Below are 25,035 nucleotides of genomic sequence, written 5' to 3' on the forward strand. Positions count from 1 at the left end.
ACGCCCTATACTTGCAATGTTAAAATAACGCTTATAAATTACATCTTTCCTCACAAAGTATTTGAGGTAGGAAGTTGAACTTTTTACAGATTATTTATTGGAATATGGGCTACAACTTAACACAGGGATTTTACAAAATTTTAGTTCAGTTATTAAAGATGATTATTTTTCAATTGTAATGAAAATTCACAACATTTTTTTGCAATTTTTTATTTATATATTCAAAAATATACAGTTTTTTGGAAAAAGGCTGTGTTAAATTATGCAGAAGGTACTGTGTAACATTTACTGAAAGTTTGAAACAAATATGTTTGGAAGATCCTTAGAAAACATGTAATTAGTATGAGAAAATAAAAGTTTTGGGAATCGAGCGACAAAGATTGGATTAACTTTTTAGTGCATTCCAGGTCCATAGGATGGATTATCTTCATCCTCTGCAAACTCCTCCTCCAGCTTCCTCTTGTTCCTCCTCCTGTTTACTCTTGCTTGTATTTCTAGACTCTTTACAGCCCTGTCTGCAGCCCGAAGGCGTTCCTTGTCTAAAGTAAGCATCGCTCGTTGTTGTGTTCGTAGATTTTGCTACCATTTTCTTCAGTTGCAGTTACTGCAACACTGTTTCAAAAGGTGGTCATGTATGAACACTTATCACATTTCAGTTGTATTTCACTAGCAAGTCCTGTGTGCTTTATTATGGAGAGTTCCAGACCAACTTCACTACAATGAATACATCTTACACAGTTTGAAAAATTCCTTTGAGAACCGACATATCAAATATTTCATTCACATCCGATTCGCCCATAAAACATTCATAGTTTTCACTCATTGAACCAAGCTTCTTCTGTGAAGTGTTTTCTTTCCCACTTTGACTGCTAAGGGCAGGTGTACTTGAGAGGTTAGGTTCACTCACTTGGTTATCGTCTTTATTGTTTACAGTAATAACACATACCTTTGGCTTTCCAACATTTCTCCTTTTCTTAAAAGCCTTCAGAGGATTTCTAATAACTTTACTTTTACTCATTATTATACTTCAACAAAACAGAGACTCAAGAAACAGAATTAATTACGAATATTTTCGAGATAATGACAGATTAAATAAACATGAAACAATCGGCAATCACACCAGCGATATATATTGAACCATCACAGGTTAGCCACAACACATACTTTATCTCACATCACTAAAATGTGACTGATGAACACGGACGTTAGTAATAACACCATTTGACAGCAGTTTAACAGCGCCACAGTGGGTCACGCCCATGTAGAACACATTTTTAAAAAAATTTAAAAATAGTTGTAGTCTTCGGAATTGAATAAATTATATATCTATTAAAAGGTAATAGTCTGCAGATTCAGAAAACGCAAAAAAGTAAAAATTGAACTTTTCATGATTTTGAGCCTTTCCGGAGCCCCTTAAAGGACTTTATTTCGGCAGGGACATTGATACTTTCACTAGTGCTTGCAAGTAATTAATACATTAGGTGGAAGATTCTCCCAAGGCTCAGAAACCATAATTCTTTATGTGACGTCGTAACTATTACTTGCAAAATCATTTACTAGTGACTACTTTCAAATTATTATTAAACTAAAATGAAGTACACACAAACAGCTATCACCTTGCTTTCATGAAATAAGTAATATCCTGTTTCTATAACAGGAGCACACAGGATAAATATGTGGTGGTGTACTTGGCGTTTTTGACAACCTTTGGTGGCCTGCGCTATTAGCAAAGCTAAGACAAATGAAAAATACAGCAGTTCTATGTAACAGTTTCCTCAGCTACTGCAGAGACAGAGTTATTGAATGGCGAGCAGGCCTCCGAAGAGACGTCCAGAAAACACCAAAGGGTTCAGTGCTATTGAGTCGCTGATAGACAACCGAGACATAAATGGTAGAACGAAGGGGATGGTAGTGTACACATGACTTGCTCGTAGTGGTATCGGGAAACTCAAGAAGACATTTAGAACAAAAGACAATGCTGTAACAATAATAAACTAACATTTATAGTTAATAAAACGGTGTACTTACCAGTGAAAGCTGAACTTAAAAGAAACCCCAGCGTCAAGCAAAATAAAACAACTTTTGCAACGCAAAAGAGTAATAAGATATCTAGTTTTAGACACTGACGATAGTCTGAAGCTCATTGAGCATATAAATCTTACAACCAACAAAGCAATGAAAATAATGCATAAACAGGGAAGACTAAATATAACAAAATGCACACTACCCATAAAGAAAATACACACATATGATATCGCGCTATTCGAACCATTGTATGCTTTGCAGCGAGCGCCTGACGTTGACTAACGGTTACAACTAAGCAAATCATTCTGAGAGGTGCCCAAAGAAGTGTTCTTCTCAGGAAGTTGGGGAACATCGGCACAACTTCGGCGGAGGCTCTACGTGTGGTAATGACAGTGTGCCCCATTGAATCACCATCTGTCAAGGAGCAGCAGTGTACTGATTGAAGAGAGGCAGATTTAACAAGGTATTTGAAAGGATATCACAGAAATGTGTCAGCTAAACCGCTGGTGAAATGATACCTAGCAGAGAGAACGAGATTCACCAGAAAAGGGGCGTTGCGTCTACACCTTTTTTCCAAACATCAAGGAAAGTATGAGGCTAAAACATATAGGTCCCGTTCGTGGCATCTTCCATTGCCTCACAGGCCATGGTCAATACCCAGAACACATTCATCGATTTGGTCTCAGCCGAACTATGGTGTGGAGAACTAGGAACTCCTGAACATGTTACTTTACACTGTAACATACTCACACACATACAACGGCGAACTAAGTCTGACAACATATGAGAACTTCTACAAGAACCAGATGATTGGAGCATACTAAATAAAATAACTGATATGTGTCACGTATGTCACATGAATTATACAAACAAAAAGCAACACACACACCAATAGTAGCAAACACACGAACACTGGAACAGGATACTTGGAATGACATAGACATACGCACACACACACATAGAAACAGACTCACGTGCTGAAATAGACGCTAACGGTGAGATTAATACACAGACCTAGATGTAAGATAAGACTAAATTAAGGATCACAGAAACGGATCAACTCTCATTTTCATATATATAGAAACGTCTCAAGTAATACATGTAATTAACTGATGTAATTGTTATTAGGCTCAGATAAAATAATAATTGTAATGTAAAAGATGCAATTGTCTATTAAACATAGATAAGGTTTTAGCTTACAGACAACATAAACACCATGCACACAACAAGCAGAAACAAGAAAGTCAAAGATGCACGAATAATGTAGCAATTATGCCCTTGTGTAAACCACATATGACCTGCAACAAACGGAATATAAGAGATCTACAACCCACGTATGTATATACAAATTTATCGAATGAGTATTAGTGGTATCTCGTATCATACTTCGAATATGACAGGATCCATAATTTCCTGAGCTCTCATACCAGAGACAGTTAGGTGGCGAGATCTCTATTACAAATATATGTTCTTTTGTATTACCTTTTATTTTTACTTATTAAATTCAAGATTAATTTAATTACAGAAAATTTTTCCGCATTTATAAATTCATAAAGTGATAATGTGTCATATCGTCTTCCCATCTTCCTAAATTTGTATCGTCTATTCACAAAGAAAAAATTTTGAGATTTCATTTCTTAGTTATTTTTAAACCTATATGTATTTAAAGCTGCAATATTATTCCTTTTCACAAATAGGACGCGTTTCACATTCTATACATGTACAATTGCATATTGTGAAAATAGGACCTGTCTCAATAAGTAGTTTGCAGGTCATGTGTAAACGGCAGTAGCAAATAAATAAATGAAATGCTCTGAAGTAAACTTCTCTTTCGGCACACGCATGTATCTCGTTTGTGCAACACTTCTAACTCTTTTCATGTAATTTGCCAGATATGGACGTCATCATAACCTCCTGGCATCTTTTCCTGAGTAGCCTCAAGGTATCGTGTCCACTGATTCCGAAAACATTCCTGAACACCTCTGGCTTCCAGTGGTGGGTCCAGGGACATCATGCAACAGTGTGTGCAGTCCCCCACGATGTCTCTCTCATCAGAAACGCAATTATCACCTGTCCATTCCAGCTGTAACTTCTATTAAAACTGACATAAATTCTTTTAAGGAAAAAAGCTACCATAAAGATCAAATAATTTGTACCATTGTGTAATGAAACAAGTGGTCATATAAACTGAACAGATAACTAAACTTTTACTTGTGATGTTTATGTGACTGACATAAGTACTGAAAATTTAAAAACTTCTGACGCAGGCTGGAAACTTCCATTAAAACTGACATAAACTCTATTAAAGAAAAAGGTATCATAAAGATCAGATAATTTGTACACTTGTGTCATGTAATGGGTGACCATAAGAATTTCTGCTTGAAGCTGGAACCTGAATATGGTAAAAAGATTATTTTTGTCTATATAAATACGTATGTACAGTATGTGGATTAACGGAGGACACCATAAAAGACTTAGTTTCGGCCAAGAATTAAACATTTGTATGAATCCATTAAACTCTGTAGGTCCTGCTGGAGTCTTTATTGTAGGGGTTTTCTACTGGCCTTGGCCTGATAAGGGGCAATACTCAATTAAGCCATTGAATGTAAGGTGTTGTTCATGACCGTTAGATGGGAAAATTCAAAACAATTTAACATTGGGAATGAAGAAAATTTTGTAATCCATCTATCCTACTAAATTTTGTGATCTATGGACATTTTAATTGTGTGAAGATATCTATAGTTGTTTTCGACACGTAAATTGAAATCATTTTAGTGCCTCAATCAACACGGCAGTAAAGAGACACAATAATTTTTATGAGTCATTTTACATGGAATACTGATGACTCTGAGTTGAAAGCCGCGCAAAGGAAATGCCTCTGTAAATTATGTATGTTTTCTCTTCTGTCTTTCTAACTTCCTTTTTTGTTCTCTTCCTTGCGTGTATCTCTAGGGACGTGAGTTTATTTATGATAATAATAATTACCATCAACTAGCCATGTCGCACAGTATTTTTAATTTTCCTGACACTAATGCAGTGTATGTAATTTAACTTCTTAACTGTACACTAGGGTTAGTCTGACCCTGGAGTTTTTTGTTTTTTACTGTGCATGCACCACCACATTTACACAACCCTCTGACACCAATGTAAATTCTACATTAAATGAGATCTAGAAGAGGACGGGCTTTCGAAGTTGTGAGAAACTGTGGTTTAATTAATTTTACAGAAATATTTTTGATGGGTTACTGTTATCCTGGAGCCCACAATGTGCAACTACTCTGTTCCTGAGTGTTAAGTACATTTATGTGAGAATGAGGTGGAAGATGCTACATAGGAAGCATTTTTAGATGAACTCAACGGTGGTAGGGACTTTCCTGATGAAAGTGATTCTGAAACTGATGCTCCCGAAGCACTTACGTACAATGGCAAAACCAATCATTCTACCGGATCTTCAGACAGTAATGAAAAAAATAAGAGTCGCCCACAGTGAGAATGGTCATTGTTGGAAAACAGCTGTTCCTGATAGAAAAGGCCGACTAGTCGCCAATAACACTACTCCATATTACAAGAGCGTGGAAATAATGAATGGATGGATTTGTGAATAATCCAGAATACTTCAAAATATTTGTGTTATATTTCAGTTTCATTAAAGGAATATTATAGTCATCTAATTAAACTGCAAATAAAGCCTTTAGGTCCAGATCATTTTAAGTTTCATCAGTGAAAACTTTCATGAGAGTTTTTACATACTCGCGAATTCTGGATTAACTGATAATAATACTGATTGAAAAAGTGCAGGACAGACATGAATAAAATGCGTTTATTGTGCTAGACTCCAGGGTCATGTTAACGATACTGGGCGCCAGGGTGCGAAAAATCAGCCTGCGTCCCCATTCCCCTTTGCCAACCAAATGGAAGAAACCAAAAACGTTTTAAGTTTCATGTTCCACTTCTTTACTTAATACTTACTCTAAAATAAAGTTAAATACATTTTGAAACAAGTAGTTCAATTTTTCTGGTTTCTAACTCAGCGATCTTCTTAATGGAATCGTCTGTTTTGAAATCTACTTCCGATTAGATACAAATGATGCACAAATTTGTCAGTCCATCTACGGTAATGATTCGTCATAAATAGTTTTTTATTATTTTCAGTTCTGAAAATGACCTTTCGCCTTCTGCAGCTGTTACAGGAAGTGTTAAACATATGCGTAATGATGTTGAAACATTTGGAAACAAAGGCATTAAATTGCTGAAACAAATGCAATTTAACACGTAGAGTTGTGATTTTCTTTAGAAAAAATCAAGTATGCAATTCCAACTTATTAAATAGATCTTCCCCATTAATATCCGATTTGTCTTCATCTTTTGTCCTGTGCTCAGCCATTGTGTTTTCCTTTGGTCTCTGTACAATTCTCTGAGGCTTTCAATGTTTTGCCGAAATGAAAACCTGTCTTTGTGTTCTGCTAACAAATTTAATTTTTCATTTTATTGTCAATTACTTTACATTTCGTTTTTGGATCTATTGTGGGTTCGTCTGCAGCTTTCTAATTAAAATGTCGTTTTCGATTAAGTGAACGAGCAGTTTCAGTGAATTCGTGTTTAAATTCTAAATCTTCTGTAGTTAATTTTGAATCAACTAGCAAATGTTCAAATGTGCTGTCTGTGCATTATACGCCTAAATCTTTTTTAATCAGATCGATCATTTCGACTGGCTTTGAAGCAATAAAATCTGACTTTAGCAAAGCTTTGCTTACAGTATTAATTCTTGATAAAACGTTGTACCATATTACAACTGAACATATAAACCTGTAAGTCTTTAGTTTTGATTGATGAACTCGCCATGTTTCTTGCATCAGTGTGATACTTGTTACTGATAAAAATAAAGCATCGTAAATTTTATCCATATTAAAGCCAAGCATCAACTCTTCTTTCCCATCGCGTGTTTGAAAGGGGTTTTAATGTCAAAATAAGTATCTGGTTCATAATGGCATGCCAACGTGAATTTGATACCAAGAAAGATACATATATATCCTCAACAATAGGAAAAAGTTTGAGATTTCCGATGCTTCAAGCTGTATCCGTTACTGGCAAATTAAGCATATGAGCCGCACACAGAACGTAAAACGCACGAGGACTCATGCCCAATATATATAAACCTAGAATGAGAATTTCACTCTGCAGCGGAGTGTGCGCTGATATGAAACTTCCTGGCAGATTAAAACTGTGTGCCCAACCGAGACTCGAACTCGGGACCTTTGCCATTCGCGGGCAAGTGCTCTACCAACTGAGCTACCGAAGCACGACTCACGCCCGGTACTCACAGCTTTACTTCTGCCAGTACCTCGTCTCCTACCTTCCAAACTTTACAGAAGCTCTCCTGCGAACCTTGCAGGACTAGCACTCCTGAAAGAAAGGATATTGCGGAGACATGGCTTAGCCACAGCCTGGGGGATGTTTCCAGAATGAGAATTTCACTCTGCAGCGGAGTGTGCGCTGATATGAAACTTCCTGGCAGATTAAAACTGTGTGCCCAACCGAGACTCGAACTCGGGACCTTTGCCTTTCGCGGGCAAGTGCTCTACCAACTGAGCTACCGAAGCACGACTCACGCCCGGTACTCACAGCTTTACTTCTGCCAGTATCTCGTCTCCTACCTTCCAAACTTTACAGAAGCTCTCCTGCGAACCTTGCAGGACTAGCACTCCTGAAAGAAAGGATATTGCGGAGACATGGCTTAGCCACAGCCTGGGGGATGTTTCCAGAATGAGAATTTCACTCTGCAGCGGAGTGTGCGCTGATATGAAACTTCCTGGCAGATTAAAACTGTGTGCCCAACCGAGACTCGAACTCGGGACCTTTGCCTTTCGCGGGCAAGTGCTCTACCAACTGAGCTACCGAAGCACGACTCACGCCCGGTACTCACAGCTTTACTTCTGCCAGTACCTCGTCTCCTACCTTCCAAACTTTACAGAAGCTCTCCTGCGAACCTTGCAGGACTAGCACTCCTGAAAGAAAGGATATTGCGGAGACATGGCTTAGCCACAGCCTGGGGGATGTTTCCAGAATGAGAATTTCACTCTGCAGCGGAGTGTGCGCTGATATGAAACTTCCTGGCAGATTAAAACTGTGTGCCCAACCGAGACTCGAACTCGGGACCTTTGCCTTTCGCGGGCAAGTGCTCTACCAACTGAGCTACCGAAGCACGACTCACGCCCGGTACTCACAGCTTTACTTCTGCCAGTACCTCGTCTCCTACCTTCCAAACTTTACAGAAGCTCTCCTTCTTTCAGGAGTGCTAGTCCTGCAAGGTTCGCAGGAGAGCTTCTGTAAAGTTTGGAAGGTAGGAGACGAGGTACTGGCAGAAGTAAAGCTGTGAGTACCGGGCGTGAGTCGTGCTTCGGTAGCTCAGTTGGTAGAGCACTTGCCCGCGAAAGGCAAAGGTCCCGAGTTCGAGTCTCGGTTGGGCACACAGTTTTAATCTGCCAGGAAGTTTCATATCAGCGGACACTCCGCTGCAGAGTGAAATCCTCATTCTGGAAACATCCCCCAGGCTGTGGCTAAGCCATGTCTCCGCAATATCCTTTCTTTCAGGAGTGCTAGTCCTGCAAGGTTCGCAGGAGAGCTTCTGTAAAGTTTGGAAGGTAGGAGACGAGGTACTGGCAGAAGTAAAGCTGTGAGTACCGGGCGTGAGTCGTGCTTCGGTAGCTCAGTTGGTAGAGCACTTGCCCACGAAAGGCAAAGGTCCCGAGTTCGAGTCTCGGTTGGGCACACAGTTTTAATCTGCCAGGAAGTTTTATATATAAACCTACTTTTTTCCTTTCATGTTCGACCCATTATCATATGTTTGGCCTCGTAAATCTTCAGTACAGTGTGTCTCTGATGAGTATATGCCTGGGTGGTCAGTGCAATCGATAGAGACATAAGCTACACGTGCACAATAGACCTCGCCTCTGGCATCCCTCAGAACAAAAGAGAGATAAATGATGGCTACCCTGACGGAGGCTTGTTTGTCTAAAAGGGCAGTTACGACCTCCTATGGAATGCGCAACCGTGCCTCCACTAAGACCGCCGTTCTGAGGGGAAAATACTTCGCTATGGGAATTTTATTTAATGTCGACGCGTCGCTTAGAAGGAGGCATCTATTAAAAAGGAAAACACAATCGCGACGATAATGAATGTCCTCTTTCCGCGAATATAGGTAAAGTCCATTTAGTTTTATGAGCCAAATCTGCAGGGCTTTTACGATTCACTGGAAGATATAATTCGCATTTCTTTCTTCACCCCCCCACCCACCCCCTCCCCCACCCGCAACCCCGCTTTCCGTTGTTTTGCGACATCCAACGAAGTGAAAAACTAACGACAGCACCGCCGCCGATTACAAATGACCAAACAGAGGAAGTCGCAATACGCACCCCTATACTTGTCCACCCTGCGTAAATTCGAAAAAGAAAAGAAGTAACTTCCACGGTTCCACAAACTACCAATCACTAAAGAATGTCTTCATTACTTCGAAACCATCAGTGGAGTAAGGATAAAGCGAGAATTTAAACTCTGAAGTGAAAAACATCTATGTTATGCAATTTCTTTCAGCTTGATGGACAAATTACATGGTTTCAGAGGGTCCCTCGCATTCAAATCGGTGCCTGTAAATAATTTGTCATACACATGTGTATTGCAACCATTACAGACACTTGAAATAACATTACAAAATACATCCTTTCATACTATTTGCTCACATTTCGCAAATAACACAATCATTTTACGTTTGACAGCAAGTCATAACTGAAAAAGACGTTGTTGTTTTGTACACTATGACAGGTCCAGTTTTACCAATATGATGACTTATGATATATCACACAAGCGTTTATGAAAAAGATCTTGTGAGCCTGTCTTGTAATAGGTTACCCTATAAGCTTTTACCGCGTCTCTCTCTATTGATATACCCAAGCAACAGTACTATCTGGGTGTTGACATGGAGCATATTACATACATATATATCGCTCCACTGGTGCAGTACATCATTGGTCGAAGTCAATTGCACAGACCTGCATAAAGTTCTGTCGACTGTACTGGAAAAATACCATATCCAACAGACTATCAGTCATCTGAGACGGATCCTGTGTTGTTCGTACATATGGAGTTTAATAGTGTAGAAGGAAGAAGTTATATCATTTTAAAGTTTGTCACCGTAGTGTTGGTAAACTTGCAGTGTTGTTGTAAGTCTTATGTTGGATGAATATATCCTCCATAAGAGTATTAAGAGACCGTATGGCTTTAAAAATATAGTGTTGTTAGCTGCAGAGCCATGTAGCCATATGACTGTGTGTTTATGCTCTCCAATCATTTTTCTCATGCCGGTACCTTCTTGGTACTGACTCCAGTGGAATAATAATACAGAATTGATACCGCAGTTTATTTACGTGAAATGGTTCAAACTTCATCCATCTGGAGCTCTGTCATGTGTAAACTATATGTTTCTTCTTGACCATCTGGTCATATCGCCGTAACGCTTTCATGTCTACTCTAAATCGATTAGGGATGCTATCCTCCCCGACATGCACGCAACTGGAGAGATCTTGTGCACTTCGTTGGGGGCCATGAGTAAGACTGGAGCATAACAGTTCTTGCTGAACAGCAGTTAGAGACACAGCACCCTCTGTTCCTTCACGACACATGGAATGTAATGGATGTAGGACACTCATCACTCTCATACTTCTGGTGAGCTGCACATTAAATTAGCAACGGTTTTGCAGGGAGGACTGGGCAACGGAAATATGTGTAGATAACCTAATTGTATCGCTATAGGACGCTGTCTGTCATACTTTGGTGTGTATGGCCAAATCGACGTACTGCACAGTCATTTATCTGCTTTCGCAACGTAGTATATGATACTTGCAAACTTAAAGGAGGGGTGATTTAGGGGTGATACTGAAACTGGGAAGTCTTCTGCTGTATATTTGGCTGGCGTTGCAATTACGGAACATTTGGTGCACTTTGATATACATGACAAGTGAAAGTACAGCAGTGTTATCTATCAGCATTCGCAATGTAGTATATGGTACCTGCAAAGTAGTGGAGGGGTGATTTAGCGATGATACGGAAACTGGGAATCATTCGGCTATGCCACTGGCTGCAGTTATGGAACAAGTTGTAAAATTGCTGAAATTCATCGTGCTATCAACTGTGGTGTGTATTGCAGTAGATCCCATGCCAACCATCCCCTGGTACGCTTTTGATTATCTTATAATGATTGACTGACACCATATAGTTGAGATGGAGAGAGCCTTGGCAGAACACAGGATGTATAGTACTTGTCACGATGAAGCATGGGATTAAATGTAGAGGTCATCACCGGCAGACTGTTGTTTGTAAGCGTTCATCACTGCTGCAGAAAAGTCCTGTTCCAATATGCTGTGATGCCATCCACTATTTTTCCGCCATTAAGGTAAAAGTAACTCTTTTTAGTTTATTACCTCATGCATGTTCTGAACAGCATCTTTCGGTGGTGGTAAACACTGGAACAGTAATCATGTACATGACTGCAAAAGGAGGAAACAATGCTCTTCTAAATGGAACACTGAGACATCTGCTCCCTTGTCACTGCAGTCAACAAGATAAGCTCTACAGGTCTTACCTTCGGACAGCTGTTTGGGAACTCTCTACGATGCCGCAAACTCTTCCAGTCTCCATATGTTGCGATGTCTTCCACGTTTTTGTCAATGAGAAACATCGCCTCTGTGTTCTAGTTTTACAATCCTTTGTACTGTGGGAGCTGCGGAGTTCACACATCCAATGTTCAGCTTTCTGTGAGAGCCAGTGGATCGAAAGGTGTTAATGTCGGTTTAACAGCTGACACAAACATCGAAGTTATGGTAGAAAAACAAAGTGTATGGTGATGTACATAGCCGTAGTCACACAGTGCTTAGATGTATTACAGCTGAAAAAATAATGTACGAAACCGCTTATGAACGAACAACACAGGATATCCTCCCTTGTGATTGTTGGATATGGCCTCCCTGCAGTACAGTCGACGAAACTTTAGTTCATGCAATCGACTTCGACCACTGGTCTTTTGCACCAGTGGAGCGATACATACATGTGAAATATGCTCGATGTTTTTTTTTTCAATATATTGGAAGAGAGAGATGAGGTAAAATCTTATAGAAGGTTCTATTACAAGCAGTGGTATAACTTGTTGAAGTCTGGATGCAGATAGTACTCTCAAAACTGCACCGATTTTGCTCATAAAACTAATAGAAATCAGCTGTCTCTATTCTCGTTGAATCATGATTATCTTTATTGTTATCATCACGATTGCGTGTTTTAAAACATGTGTTACAGCATGTCCTGTGTTATTTCATACTTCATAACCTCTGACTGAAGTAGACACCATTAATATTATAGCCCATTGTGGAACCTAGAGACATAATCTTTTCCCCGACGTGTGAGTAGACTGCGTGAAACAGGCTGTGATGAACAAATTACTTACAAAACTAGAACGCCAGAGTCTGCTACTATTGCCAGTGATTGTCTGCTGGATTAAACCTTACAGGTAGTTGAGCAGAGGGTAGTTAGGGAGCAAAAATGTGAAATGTAAGCACGCAGACAGTATTTGTTTTTGATGCATTGGAAGGTACAGATGTGGTAAAATCTTATAGGAGATTCTGTTACAAGACAGGCTCTCAAGATTTGTTTCGTAAACGCTTGTCATATAGCACCATATTAAGTAAACGGAACCTGTCGTAGTATAAAATGTCCTTTTGACTTATAGCTTCTTGTTTTGGAACATAAAATTATAGTGTTTTCCCCGAAAAGTGAGCAAATGTTGGGTAAGACTGTATTCTGAAATGTTAGTTCGCGTGACTTTAATGTTTGCAATACACACATGTATGACATTTTATTTACAAACACTGATTTGAACACAAGAGACCCTCAGAAACCGTGTAATTTGTCCATCAAGCTGAAACAAATTGTTTAACATAGATGTTTCTTTCCGGAGTTTACATTCTCACTTTTCCCTTACTATGATGACAGTTTCGAAATAACGAGAACATTCTGCCATGATCGGGTGTTTTCGCAACAGTTGAAGTTATTTCTTTTTTTTTTCGATTTTACGAAGCGTTGGTAAGTATAGCGTGTGTGTAGTCCGAGCTCTGTAGTTTGGTTACCTGTAAAAGGCAGCAATAATGCAGTTTTTTTTCACTTCGTTGGATGTCGCAAAATAACGGGACGGATGGGAGAGAGAGAGAGACAGAGAGAGAGAGAGAGATGCGAATTGTACCTTGCATCAAATGCGAAAACTACAGAGATTTTGCTCATAAAACTAAAAGGAAATGGACTGCTCCTCTGGAAAGACATTTATTAGCGTCGCGATATTTGTTTCCCTTTTTAATAGATGTGCGCTTATAAGAGATGAGCTGATGTTAAATTCTTACAGTTAAGTGTTTTCCCCCTCATAATGGCGTTCCTACCGGAGGCAAGGTGGCGTGTTCCATAGGAGGTCATAGCTCCCCTATCAGACAAACAAGAAAACCGTCATTTACCTCGCTATTGTTCTGAGAGCCACCAGTGTCGTGGACTATTGTGTATGTGTAGCTTACGTCGGCTGACTACCGAGCCATGTGCTCCTCAGGGACAAATTGTTCTGAAGCCTCCACCACCAGATCGGCGGGAGAGTGCTCTGACTGCAGATTCCGAAGACTCTGCTCCCAGATACAGCAGGGGAGCTGCGGTGGGCATAGGTGGTGACAGATGCCTGTTCTTCAAGCAGCGGAAGTTTGAAAAAGTGATCTGGAGAGGTGACTGTCATTTCGTGGTTGTTACATGGAGATCCACTCTTTTTGAGAAGTACATTTGACAGATTGCATGAAGCATCGTGTTCTTGTCTTTTGTCCATCTGTGACAGATTTCCGCAGACGGGAGACAGTATATCAATGCCACCAGAAGGACCTTTTCGAGTAACATCAGCGACAGCATGGAACAGGCCTATATCCCAACCTGCGGTGCAGAGAGGTAGGAGGGGGGAGGGTGAGACCTACCGATGAAATCTTCTGGTGTCGGTTTTTCTAGTAATAGTGTTATTACAACAATTTTTTTCCATTCGGCAGTACATGTGTTGTTTTACAACCTATTGTTCATCAGTGCTGGTTTTTCTCTCGATAATTTCAATTTGTAAGTAGAACAGTGAAGCATTTTCCTGAATTTCGAGTGCCTGGGTTGCAGGCTGCTTGCCGAGCAATCCAGCAGGAGGGGTCTGTAGTGAACTCTAGTGTCAAACAGCGACAGACGCAGTCATTGGTTGTATGCTTAGAGGTAATACACTTATTAAACTACTCTCTGTCCAACACCAGCATCTCGTCAGTTGAATACAATTCTCACCAAAAATAAAGGTAATACAGAGCATTCCTTCATTTTTCCCGCCAGTTTGTATACGAATGGTATGGTTTGGATATGTTTGCCACTAGTTTCTAGTGGTAGTGTGAAATTTTTCCCCGTAGGATAACATCACTTGTACGATATCGTCAGTTTAAAGCTGTATTGTGATTTTAGACTCGCCTTGTGTAGTCCTATACGCATAGCTGTGTTTTTGTGACCGATCTATATTCTTAATTTCGTAATTAGGACCGACATTGACTTCAATTTTTGAATCAAAATAAATAAAATATAATAATTTTATCTTCCTCCTCTGCATCTGGGAAGTTTCCATGTTTTGGGGAGTGCACTTAGCTTTCCATCCAGGAGGACAGGGGTTCGAGTCCCATAAAGGGCCCCGCCATCTTGAATATCCCGCCAATCCCCGTGGTGGGTGAGGTGGTAGTGGTGGGACACGGAAATTCCTGTCAAAAACAAAATTCCCACCGAAACGTGAAATTCCCGCCAAAATTTGTAATTCTTGCCAACAGGTTTGGTGGGAAGGGAGAGGGGAGCTGGAGGGATGGGGACGGGAGAGGCAGAGACCCACATGCCGGCTGGGAAAACACATGATGTCATGTGGCACTGGGGGTGGGGGTGGGGTGAGGGTAGGTTGTGTCTGGGGTGGCATTGGGTGGGGAGGGAGTAAGTTTTTTATCAATTTAATTAATTTTAATACCAATTTGATATCAATTTGAAATCAAAATTAGATTCAGAACCCCCTTATCCTACTGCTCTTTCACTTGCTTCGGTTTTTCCCAGGGATAACTGGACCTTCATCGATACTGAAAAATAAAAGGAAAATACTTTAAAACACGCTATAAATAGAACAAAATAAAAGTAGGTGCCTTTCTTAATAATCTGCACAATAACTAAAGAAGTGTAGTACGAACAAATAACACCCTCAAATCTTGTATATCCACGTGGCATAAGTGTTTAAGGTAGCTGTAGTCTTCAGTGGTCTGTTACTTCTTATGTCCACGAGGCTTCGGATTCTGTGATGGAGATACTGCTGGTATCTGTGACATTGTATCAACAGCTCCCTTAAGGGGAGCTGGAACGATGAAAATGACAAAATTAGCCTTTTTTGGTTTTTTCATTATAAAATTATTTGGAGTTTTCTGAATAAAACAAATATAGTTTCACCGTTCTAATTGAATTCTGAGTGTGTTTTTTATCGGTGCAAAGTTGACGCACCGCGTAAACGGTTGTAGCGACGTGGTGTGTCACCTCTGATGGCGTCGCTTGCTGGCTGCAAGCATGGTATCTTTGCAGAATTAGACAGTGTTTTGATTTCCAACTTTGTATGGCTTTATCTCTGTGACAAGTGACTGTTCATATCGGTAAACATAAACGCTATACCGTGTGTTGACTTGTGGAGTTTGCTTTGTGTCGTTTAGCTGTTCAATTTTGCATATTTGACGAATTTTCCTCGTATCCGTTTTACGTATTTGATTTTTAGATGTCAATATGCCCTGTTTCAGCAATCGAGAGTTTAAGAAAAGGCACAATGAGTGGAAGAAGAAATCTTTTGTTGTTTCGAAGGGAGATGCTGCTCAGACTGCTTCACTGACTACTCCGAATGAGTGTGATAGAACTTCTTCCAGCAAGAAACTTTGTGACAGGAAAGAAAAATCTGAAAACTATGAAAGTGAAAGTAGAGGTAATGTGAACGAAGTAATTAACATTTCCTTGCTCTCTAATATTTTGAAACATAGCGTATTATACAAAGTTTACAAAGAAAGAGGACTGGAATTGAAAATAACTTTACACATTGGTTTGGCATGTAAAATGTTATTGAAGTGTAACAAATGTGCTGCAGAAGTTTCGTTTTCTAATTCTAACAGTATTCCTCTTAGTGGTAATAGTGGAAAGGTGTATGATATAAATGTTAGTCTAGTGTATGGCTTGCGTTGCATTGGCAAGGGCAGTGCTGCAGGGACAATTTTATGTGGAATTATGAATTTGCCAAACCACCAACCAAGTTTGGATTTTATAATGAGTTGGTGGAATCTTCTGCTGAAGATATTGCTCAAGCAACAACGAAGAAATCAGTTGAAGAAGCTGTGACAGATAATGGGAATTGTAGAGATTTAACTGTTGCTATAGATGGAGTTGTGACAGCTACCAGTGGAGACAGTTGCAAAGTAATTGATGTTGCTATTCTCTCAAAACATTGTAGATGTAAGGGCAATACCAAGGACGAACATAGTGAAAGTTGTGAAGCAAATTTTCACGGCATGGGTGGACTGATGGAAGTAGAGAGACTGAAAGCATTTTTTTCCAGATCATAGGAGTGGTATAATGTACAATACACTAACTATCTAAGAAATGGTGATTCTAAGGGATATAAAGCTGTAGAGGAACTCAAACCTTATGGCAATGAAATTCACATTAAAAAAGCAGGAGTGCATTGGACATGTACAGATGCACATGGGGGCTCGCTTGCGCAAACTAAAGCTGACATTATAAGCCCAGAGGCTTAGTGATGGTAAGACCCTTAGAAGAAGAGGGACAGATAAAGCAATTGATAGATTGCAGAGGTATTATGGGTGTGCAATTAGGCAAAATACAAGAAGCATTGAACGTATGAGGAGAGCAGTATGCGCATTATTTTTTCACCTGCATCAACAAATGAGCACCCGCAACATGCACTGTGCCCCACAGGTGACGACTCATGGTGTAAGTACCTATCAGGAAAGGAATATGCCTATAAAAACAATTTGCCAAACGCTGCAATTGATGTAATTAAGCCCATATTCAGAGATTTATCACAGCCAAATTTATTGGAAAAGTATTTACATGGAAAAACACAAAATCCAAATGAATGTGTAAATAATTTAATTTGCATTAGGATTCCCAAAAGAGAGTTTGTACAGATAAAAACGTTGCATTTTGGAGTGTATGATGCAGTGGCAACATACAATGAAGGAAACATTATGAAATGTGATGTGCTGAAACGTTTAGGTTTCCAACCAGGACACAACACCATTTCCACAATGCGCCTAATTGATGAAGAAAGACTGAGAGGTGCAGCAAGAAGAGACAAAAGCCTAAAACATGCAGCAAAAGGGAAGAAAAAACCAGTGAAAAGGAAAAGAACACTGGAAAAAGAAGAGGATACTGATAATCCATCATACAGGGCAGGAAGGTATTAAAAAACTTTGGAAGCCATTTCCCATACCTCTAAAATTTTCATCTTTGAGGAACATTTTCTCAAAAACTGCTAACAGTATACCAATGGAATTTATACACAATATTGTTTACTTCTTTTCCTTAATTTTTATAACAAATTGTAAAAAACTTTTATATAATTCCAGAGTTATAAAAGAAAAAGTACAAAATTTTAGAGAAAAAATAAGCATCTGTTTAAAAAATTGTAAAACAAAAACCAATATATATTGCTTAACATGGCATTATAACTTTTTAGAGAAATATTCACTAACTATGTAGTCCAAATTTCAGAGCAATATGTTTAATGGTTTTAGAAAAAATGCTCCTTCTATTTGCTAAAACTAACATGGAGGAGATGGATCGTTCCAGCTCCCCTTAAAATCTTAGTATGTCCCATGTGAATAATCAGAGCCTTCGTTGGCATCTGTAATTTAATATGTACATTTGACATCATTTTCATTAGTTGGTGTGATCAATTATATTGGGCCAGGAATTTATTTATTTTGCCTTTTGATGTATTTGAGTTCGTTACTAACTGCCATTGTTAAGGCTTCCGTTGCCACTTGTTGACAAACTGTTCCTTGTCTTCTATCTTGGGTTCTTCTGCTGACGTTTGTTTGATTATTTTTCTGACACATCGCCAGCACAATTAGTTCGCATTGTCAAAACTTCACCCTCCTTTGCTGGTGGTGGACAGTCCACTGCCAGCAACAGAGGAGCGTCACCACGCTTTGACAATGCAAGCCATTTGGGTTGGCTAAACTTTAGTAAAACACAAATAAACGTCCTCTGAGGAACCCGAGACACAAGCCAACAGCCAATTTGTCAGTCTCGTATTGCAGTAAATTCCCTTCGGATTGTGTTACCTGCTTTTGTCATTCTAAGGTGTTCGTATTACCGCATTATACTTGTTGCCAAATGGCTCGCAAATTTCTTAGAAAAATTTTTTACTGATTCAACATCGGATCCAAGCTTTGGCTTAATCACGTCGAAAGGTGGAGGCATTTTTCTGCTAAGTTTTGACTTTTACGGCTAAAGACCAGTAGCTATATGGACTTCTGAATTGTACATGGTGGCTACAAAATTTAGATATACATCCCAGTTTTTGTGACTATTCTAAGATAATAGCTCAAAGTCTTCAACCTCACGCAATAAACGGTGTCTGTCATTCCATAGGCATGGCGGTGGATAGTGCTTACCTGCACCTTGTGAATTCGGCTCCATCGACAGAATTGCTTCAGAAGATCAGACACAAAATTTATACTCTGGTCTGTAATTAATATGTCTGCAATGCCAAATGTAATAAATAAATAAATTATTTACTAACACTTGAGCCACTGTACTCACTTTTCGGTCAACAATTGCAACCACTGACATATAACACGAGAGATACTCATTTATGTATTTATTTCTATTTGTTCTATTAAATGGGTCTAAAACGTCCAATCCAAACAATTTTAATGGTTTATGTGCTTCTGGTAATTGTTGTAATGGAACCAGTCGGTGATAAGATCAGCTCATTCCACATAGGATACACAGTTCCTCACATATTGTTCGATATCTCGTATTCTAGTTCTCCACCACAATTTTTTGGCCATTAGTCCATCACCTGTTCTTCGACCCCCATGGACTGACAACATATGGGCATATTCTTGTGCCAAGAGTTCGTTCTGGAGAGCTGCAGATACTACCACTCGTAATCAGCACTTTGTTTTTCTGTACATCAAGCCATCGTGCGTCACGAACTGAGGTTGCGACTTGAATTCTTGGAGCCTTTTGCCATTTAACAATGCTGCAGAACCGCATTTTTTTAACCCTGTCTGCATTGTCATGTCTTTTTCCTGGTTTGTGTGTTACCTCATAATCAAACTTGCTCAAACGGAGTGGCCACTTGTTAATATGCTTCAAGGGTCCTTCAAACCTAATAACCATTTCAGAGGTTCGTGCTCGTTCACTAAATTAGACTTTTGGCCATATGAATAATGGCGGCAGTACGTAATACCATAGATTACTACTAGCATCTCTTTCTCAGTTGTGGGATAATTTTGATCTGCTTTGTCCAACTATAAGGATGCATATGCTACAGGACGTTCATTACCATCTATCTTCTATCATACGACACATCCAAGAATGGTATTACTTGCATCATGTAACAATAGATTCTTTTCCAAAATCAGGGAATACCAAAATTGGGTCCAATCGAACGCCATCTGACATTTGGTAGACAATTCAAACTTTGCTCCTTTCCTTAACAAATGGTTCAAAGATCCGGCAATTTCAGCGGAGTTCTTACGAATCTACGTGAATAACTACATACGCCGATGAAACTCTACAGCTGTCTTTAACAGCAAAAAATCTTAATCTACAGAGACCAAACATGGATCTGTTCCCATGCTTTCTTTGAAATTATTTGCCCAAGGTAATTTACTTCCATTGTCGCAAAATGACTTTTATCAATGATTAGAATTACATGTGCTGTTCTGTCTTTGAAATACCTCCTATAGCCGTCGTACATGGTCTCCCATGTCCTTTGAAAACACCGTTACGTCATCCAGATAGATTAAACATTGTCTTCTTTCAATCCCCTAAGTACACTGTCCAGTAACCTCTGGAAGGTGGCAGGTGCATTCTTGAGTCCGAATTGCATTCGACGAAATTGAAAATGACCTCCCAAGACGGAAAAAGCTATATGGTCGATCCTCTGGCGCTGCTTCTATTTGATGATAACCGCTCCTTAAATCCATTGTGGAGAAACAGCTACTCTGACCCATTTATCGAGAATATGTAGCGGCGATCGTTCATGCAGTGAGGTATCGGTAGTCACAGCAAAAACCGTATTTTTAGTGCCATCCGGTGACTTTTTTGTGACCAAAGTTACTGACGCCTGCCAGAGAGTATCACTATAGTCAATAAAACCGTAAGCTAGCTCCTGGTCGAAACATTCTTCCATAACGAGTTGCATACAAATCGGAACTTGATATGGATTCTTGTACACTGGAGCATTATTTGCTGTTAGTATTCTGTGTTGAGTGACGTTGCTGGTAATGGATTACTAGGATTAAACAAATCCATAAACTACAGTAATAACGCTTCCATTGCTTTTATGTCATTTCCCTGTAAACGTTTCACTTTTCTCACTTAATTCAGATGCACTTACTGTTTGCTTGCGGAAGAGGTCCTCACTTGCACTGTCTATGTTCGTCCAAAACATCCAAATTAGGAAATAGTAAACCCTTGGCAGATTCACTTCGTCCCTGCGCAATTTATCAAGGTTGACCAGAACCATAAAATGTCTGTCCATGTCTGTCACTGACATGTACTACACTTCTCTAAGCAAAACAGTATGACTTACCCAATAATTCGCTGGTTTCCAGTTGCTCTACAACATACAATAAATCCTTAGGAATGTTTGTACCTATGTCTACGCAGGTCAACTTCCCTTTGCCTTGTGGTATCGTATCACGCGAACTGTTTGCTGTATATTGGGTACCACCTTCACGATTAAGGAACTTTGCGACAATGTAAACAGTTCTACCTTTTCTCCTTGCGGAAACAATGTCCCCCCCCCCCCAAATTTCAGTTGTATGCTGCAGAAGGTAAATTTTTGGGTGATGTTTAACAACATAGTCGAGTTCAGGATCGCACAATACTCCTCACCAACTCCCGACAATACTTCTATATACTCTCGAAAACATTGTTAAAACTGAACTGTGTTGTCCCTTATGACTTCACGTGTAACCTTTACCGCGGAGACTGCTCTCTTCATCCTCATGCCGTTGATCATTGCTGATTCTTTCACTTTTAGTAAATGGTACAGAACATAAATTTGTGTTGACGCGGGGGCTCACGTGTCAGTAGTCAGTCTGGCTCTCTGCGGCCATATACAGTATTTTATTGACGTTTTCAGCCATTCATGGGTTATTTTCCTCGGCATACGTATGAATATATTGGCTAAGTCCATCATGAACCCCATCCTCAGAAAACAGCAGGGTGTGGACATTGAGTAAAAGTTCGATGTTGACGTCTAAAAATGCGTTTGAGCAAGGTGATTCTGGCAGGGTGAAGCAAAAGTAGGAATCAGCATCATGTTCCAATGTATACTTTCTGAACTCGAAAATGTCTGCAAGCAGTCATACATCTGTGTCCGTGTGGATACTTGCATACTCCCCTAACTTATCGGTGCTCAGCTACTACCAGAAACTCACTGCAAGCCCATATTCGGCATTCATTATTGCATCGCCTGTAAGTTTACTGGAGAATACAGTTATGTCAGGTAATACGGTTTCATTGAGTTTCTCCAAATGTCCCTTTCTTTTGCACAAGCTGAAATTTAACATCATTGAATGCACAGTTCGAGTGCTGTGAATTTCCAGTTGGTACATTGTTTCAGCAAGTTTCTGAAATTGTGCCTGTATGATATCTAGCGAGTGCAGGAAGTGCAGCATAATACTCTTGGTGGTTCTCTTTGAAAACGAAATTCATTTTTCTGTGCTACCAGCTAGGACCCTAATCTGATCATTGCACAGACAGAAATCAGCCAAGGGCTCAATAAGGGAGTGAATATCGTATCGCCTCAAATTGTTAAAGACTATGGGTTTCTGTCATGAGAGTTTATATTTCAGGTTGCCTGAATTGTGTGTGGCATTGCAGGATTTGCTAGTTAAATTGCAATACTCTCCATGAGATTTTTCAGCTTTATTACCTAATGGCTGTTCAGAAACACTGCATTCAAATATTTCCTCATACAATGATTTATCTTCCTGCAAGGCGGTCATGATAACGATGGTGTGGTAAGTCAATGAACACTCTCTCCCAGTTCTTCAAGCTCAGATGGCAATTTTCTTGCAGGACCGTCTAGGGATGTATGATCAGAAATAATTGTGATTCGAGTTCTGTGCATATTCAACGTGATACACTACCATAAATGGTACGTGCTGTGCTGTGAAAATAGTATGTGAGGCGGTGGTGTCATATTCACAGCGTGCCACCGGAGCAAGAAGGCACTCAAAGTTGCTGTATACAACAAATGTTTCACAATCCTTGGGACGAAAATTATAACATTAGGAACTTCTTTGTCTCACTAGACATCTCTACATGCACCATAACCTGTGTAGAGGAATCCAGCAGATGCTCTGTTAAACGGTCACTCACATAAACCTGTTCAAGCTTCTAAGACAAACTTTTCATCATGCATCCTCACTTACAGTTAGTTTGGAGGAGTATTGTTTCTCACCCTGCAAGATTAATAGCAAACAAGAAACTGGAAGAAGTGAAAGAGTGTGACAACTTTATGCTTAATGTCCTGCACAACATCATTGTACTCATCTTACCTGCATTCACGTAAGCTGTAGACGTGAACAGATATATGACAATTCTGCTTCTCAGATAAAGCGGCAGTTTCGTGCTGAAGTCAATAACATAATTTTTATAATACCCACAAATGCCATCAATTTGGTATTGACTCCTATGATTAGGAGGTAGCTTAATATTTCTCTTGCAGGCAGTAACTGACGAGAAAGTCCTTATGTTGAACATTAGTAATGCACTTTCAGGGTATGGGCTTGCAACATTGTGGTACACAACTGGTGACGATTTATTCAGTTTAAGTGTTACAAGTGAATCACCATCTCCACAGGCGTTTTGAGGACAGTGGGTGCAGCATGCATCCTTGGAACATGCAGATTGGTTCCCCTTAGCAGAATCTCGAAGCCATTGCGTCTGCTACAGCCACTCACGCAACACCTCAGTGCTGTGCAGGATAGCAGGTGGCACATATAGCTATTACAGTGGCGTTAACTATCAGATCATCGACTGATTGTTACTAGGGCACTCTCATGGACATCAAAGAGGTGTGCCTGAGTACATTGTGGCATCTCTGCATGGAATGCAGACGACAATGCAGATTATGGCCTGCATCTCCACCAAAGATAGGCAGTGGACGCCAGTGTCTGCCTACAGATATAAGTCTGGGGCAGCAGCCTGTAGGTACCTCCTGGATACAGAGCCAGGTTGATGGTGCGACGAATACCATCAGTTTGACTCTCAGAAGGATGGCAGTAGAAATTCCCAAGACTTCACATCAGCGGACGAGTTGTTGGTAGCTCACAGAGACCAAGTGCAGCAGACCAGGCAGGCAGCAATCTCGAAGGTAGAAGTCACCTGGCAAGCGGTAGGAACCATGAAAAAGGGTCTGCATTGTAGGTGCCTCACTGTAACTGAGTAACGTATGAGTTTGTAAGCCTGAGCATCTACTGTTGTCCACCTTGCCAAAGATGACCACATGTGTCCTAGTTTTGCAAGCTCATCAGCATTCTTTGCTGCACCACAGTGTTACAACAGTGTCTTTCAGTGCTTCAGCTGGATGCCTTTCTCGCTGGAGAAAGGTGAAGTAATATCTTCTGGGGCATGTCAAAATATTCTAAGTATCAGCCTCTGCCCGTTTGTCGTTCTGATTGCTACATGATGCGTTGGGCTGATTTGACTGGATTTAGCGCTGGCTGGAGAAAACATTAAGAAAATTTTGCATTTGCCCATTATACATTTCTGCAGTGGAAGCACACATTTTGTCAGCTGTATCATTCGAAAGGGGAAAAGTGTATGAATGTACAGATAGACGACTCTACAGAGAATTTCCCCAGAATCATTCGGAGAATCAGGCCCGTATGCATTCAGGGTATACTTCTCAATTCACTTAGCAGTTGAGGCACCTCACAAATCATGCCATTTTTATCCCATGTATATATGATGAAGTTTCGAGTAACAACTAAAGTCATAAAACAATAGCACTCAGTAGCAGCAATACCACACACACACACATATGTAACATAGATGCTTATGCATACGGTCGTCTCCTGAAATACCAGCCATCCGATCCGCGCTTCAGCCATGGTTATCTGCTGAAAATGCAGCTGAAGTGTCATCTGTCAGGATGGAATGCTGTCTTCATCCTCAAGGTGAAGCTGATTGTTGCTGCTACTACCACCACTGCCATTGCTGCTGCATGAATACTTCCTGATACTGACAATGGCACTGATCCTAACAACAGTCCAGTAGGGGCTGCTGGTCCATCTTACAAATCCACACTTGTGGGAGTGGCGGAAGGGATAAGATTCATCTAATCATCAGACAGTTTTCACCTGGGCTGAACATGGCTCTATAGTTTGGTGTATGCTGTGGCTTATTAATAACATTACATTATGTAATAAATACACAAAACAATTCCTCTTCTTCATCCTAAGAAGATGCAATAGAGAACATCCATACCGTTCTAGTTTTCTAAATGCAGCAGTTGTGCAGATATGAGGTATCCATAATAATTTGTCACTACCTGCAATGCAAGCAATCGGGTAAATATGATAAAAACTTTGTACCTGAAGTCATCATATATTAGGAAGTATGAGTCATTCCATCCTTATCCCAGTGCAC

Source organism: Schistocerca serialis, chromosome 7 (genome assembly GCF_023864345.2).
Source record: "Schistocerca serialis cubense isolate TAMUIC-IGC-003099 chromosome 7, iqSchSeri2.2, whole genome shotgun sequence".
Taxonomy (NCBI): domain Eukaryota; kingdom Metazoa; phylum Arthropoda; class Insecta; order Orthoptera; family Acrididae; genus Schistocerca; species Schistocerca serialis.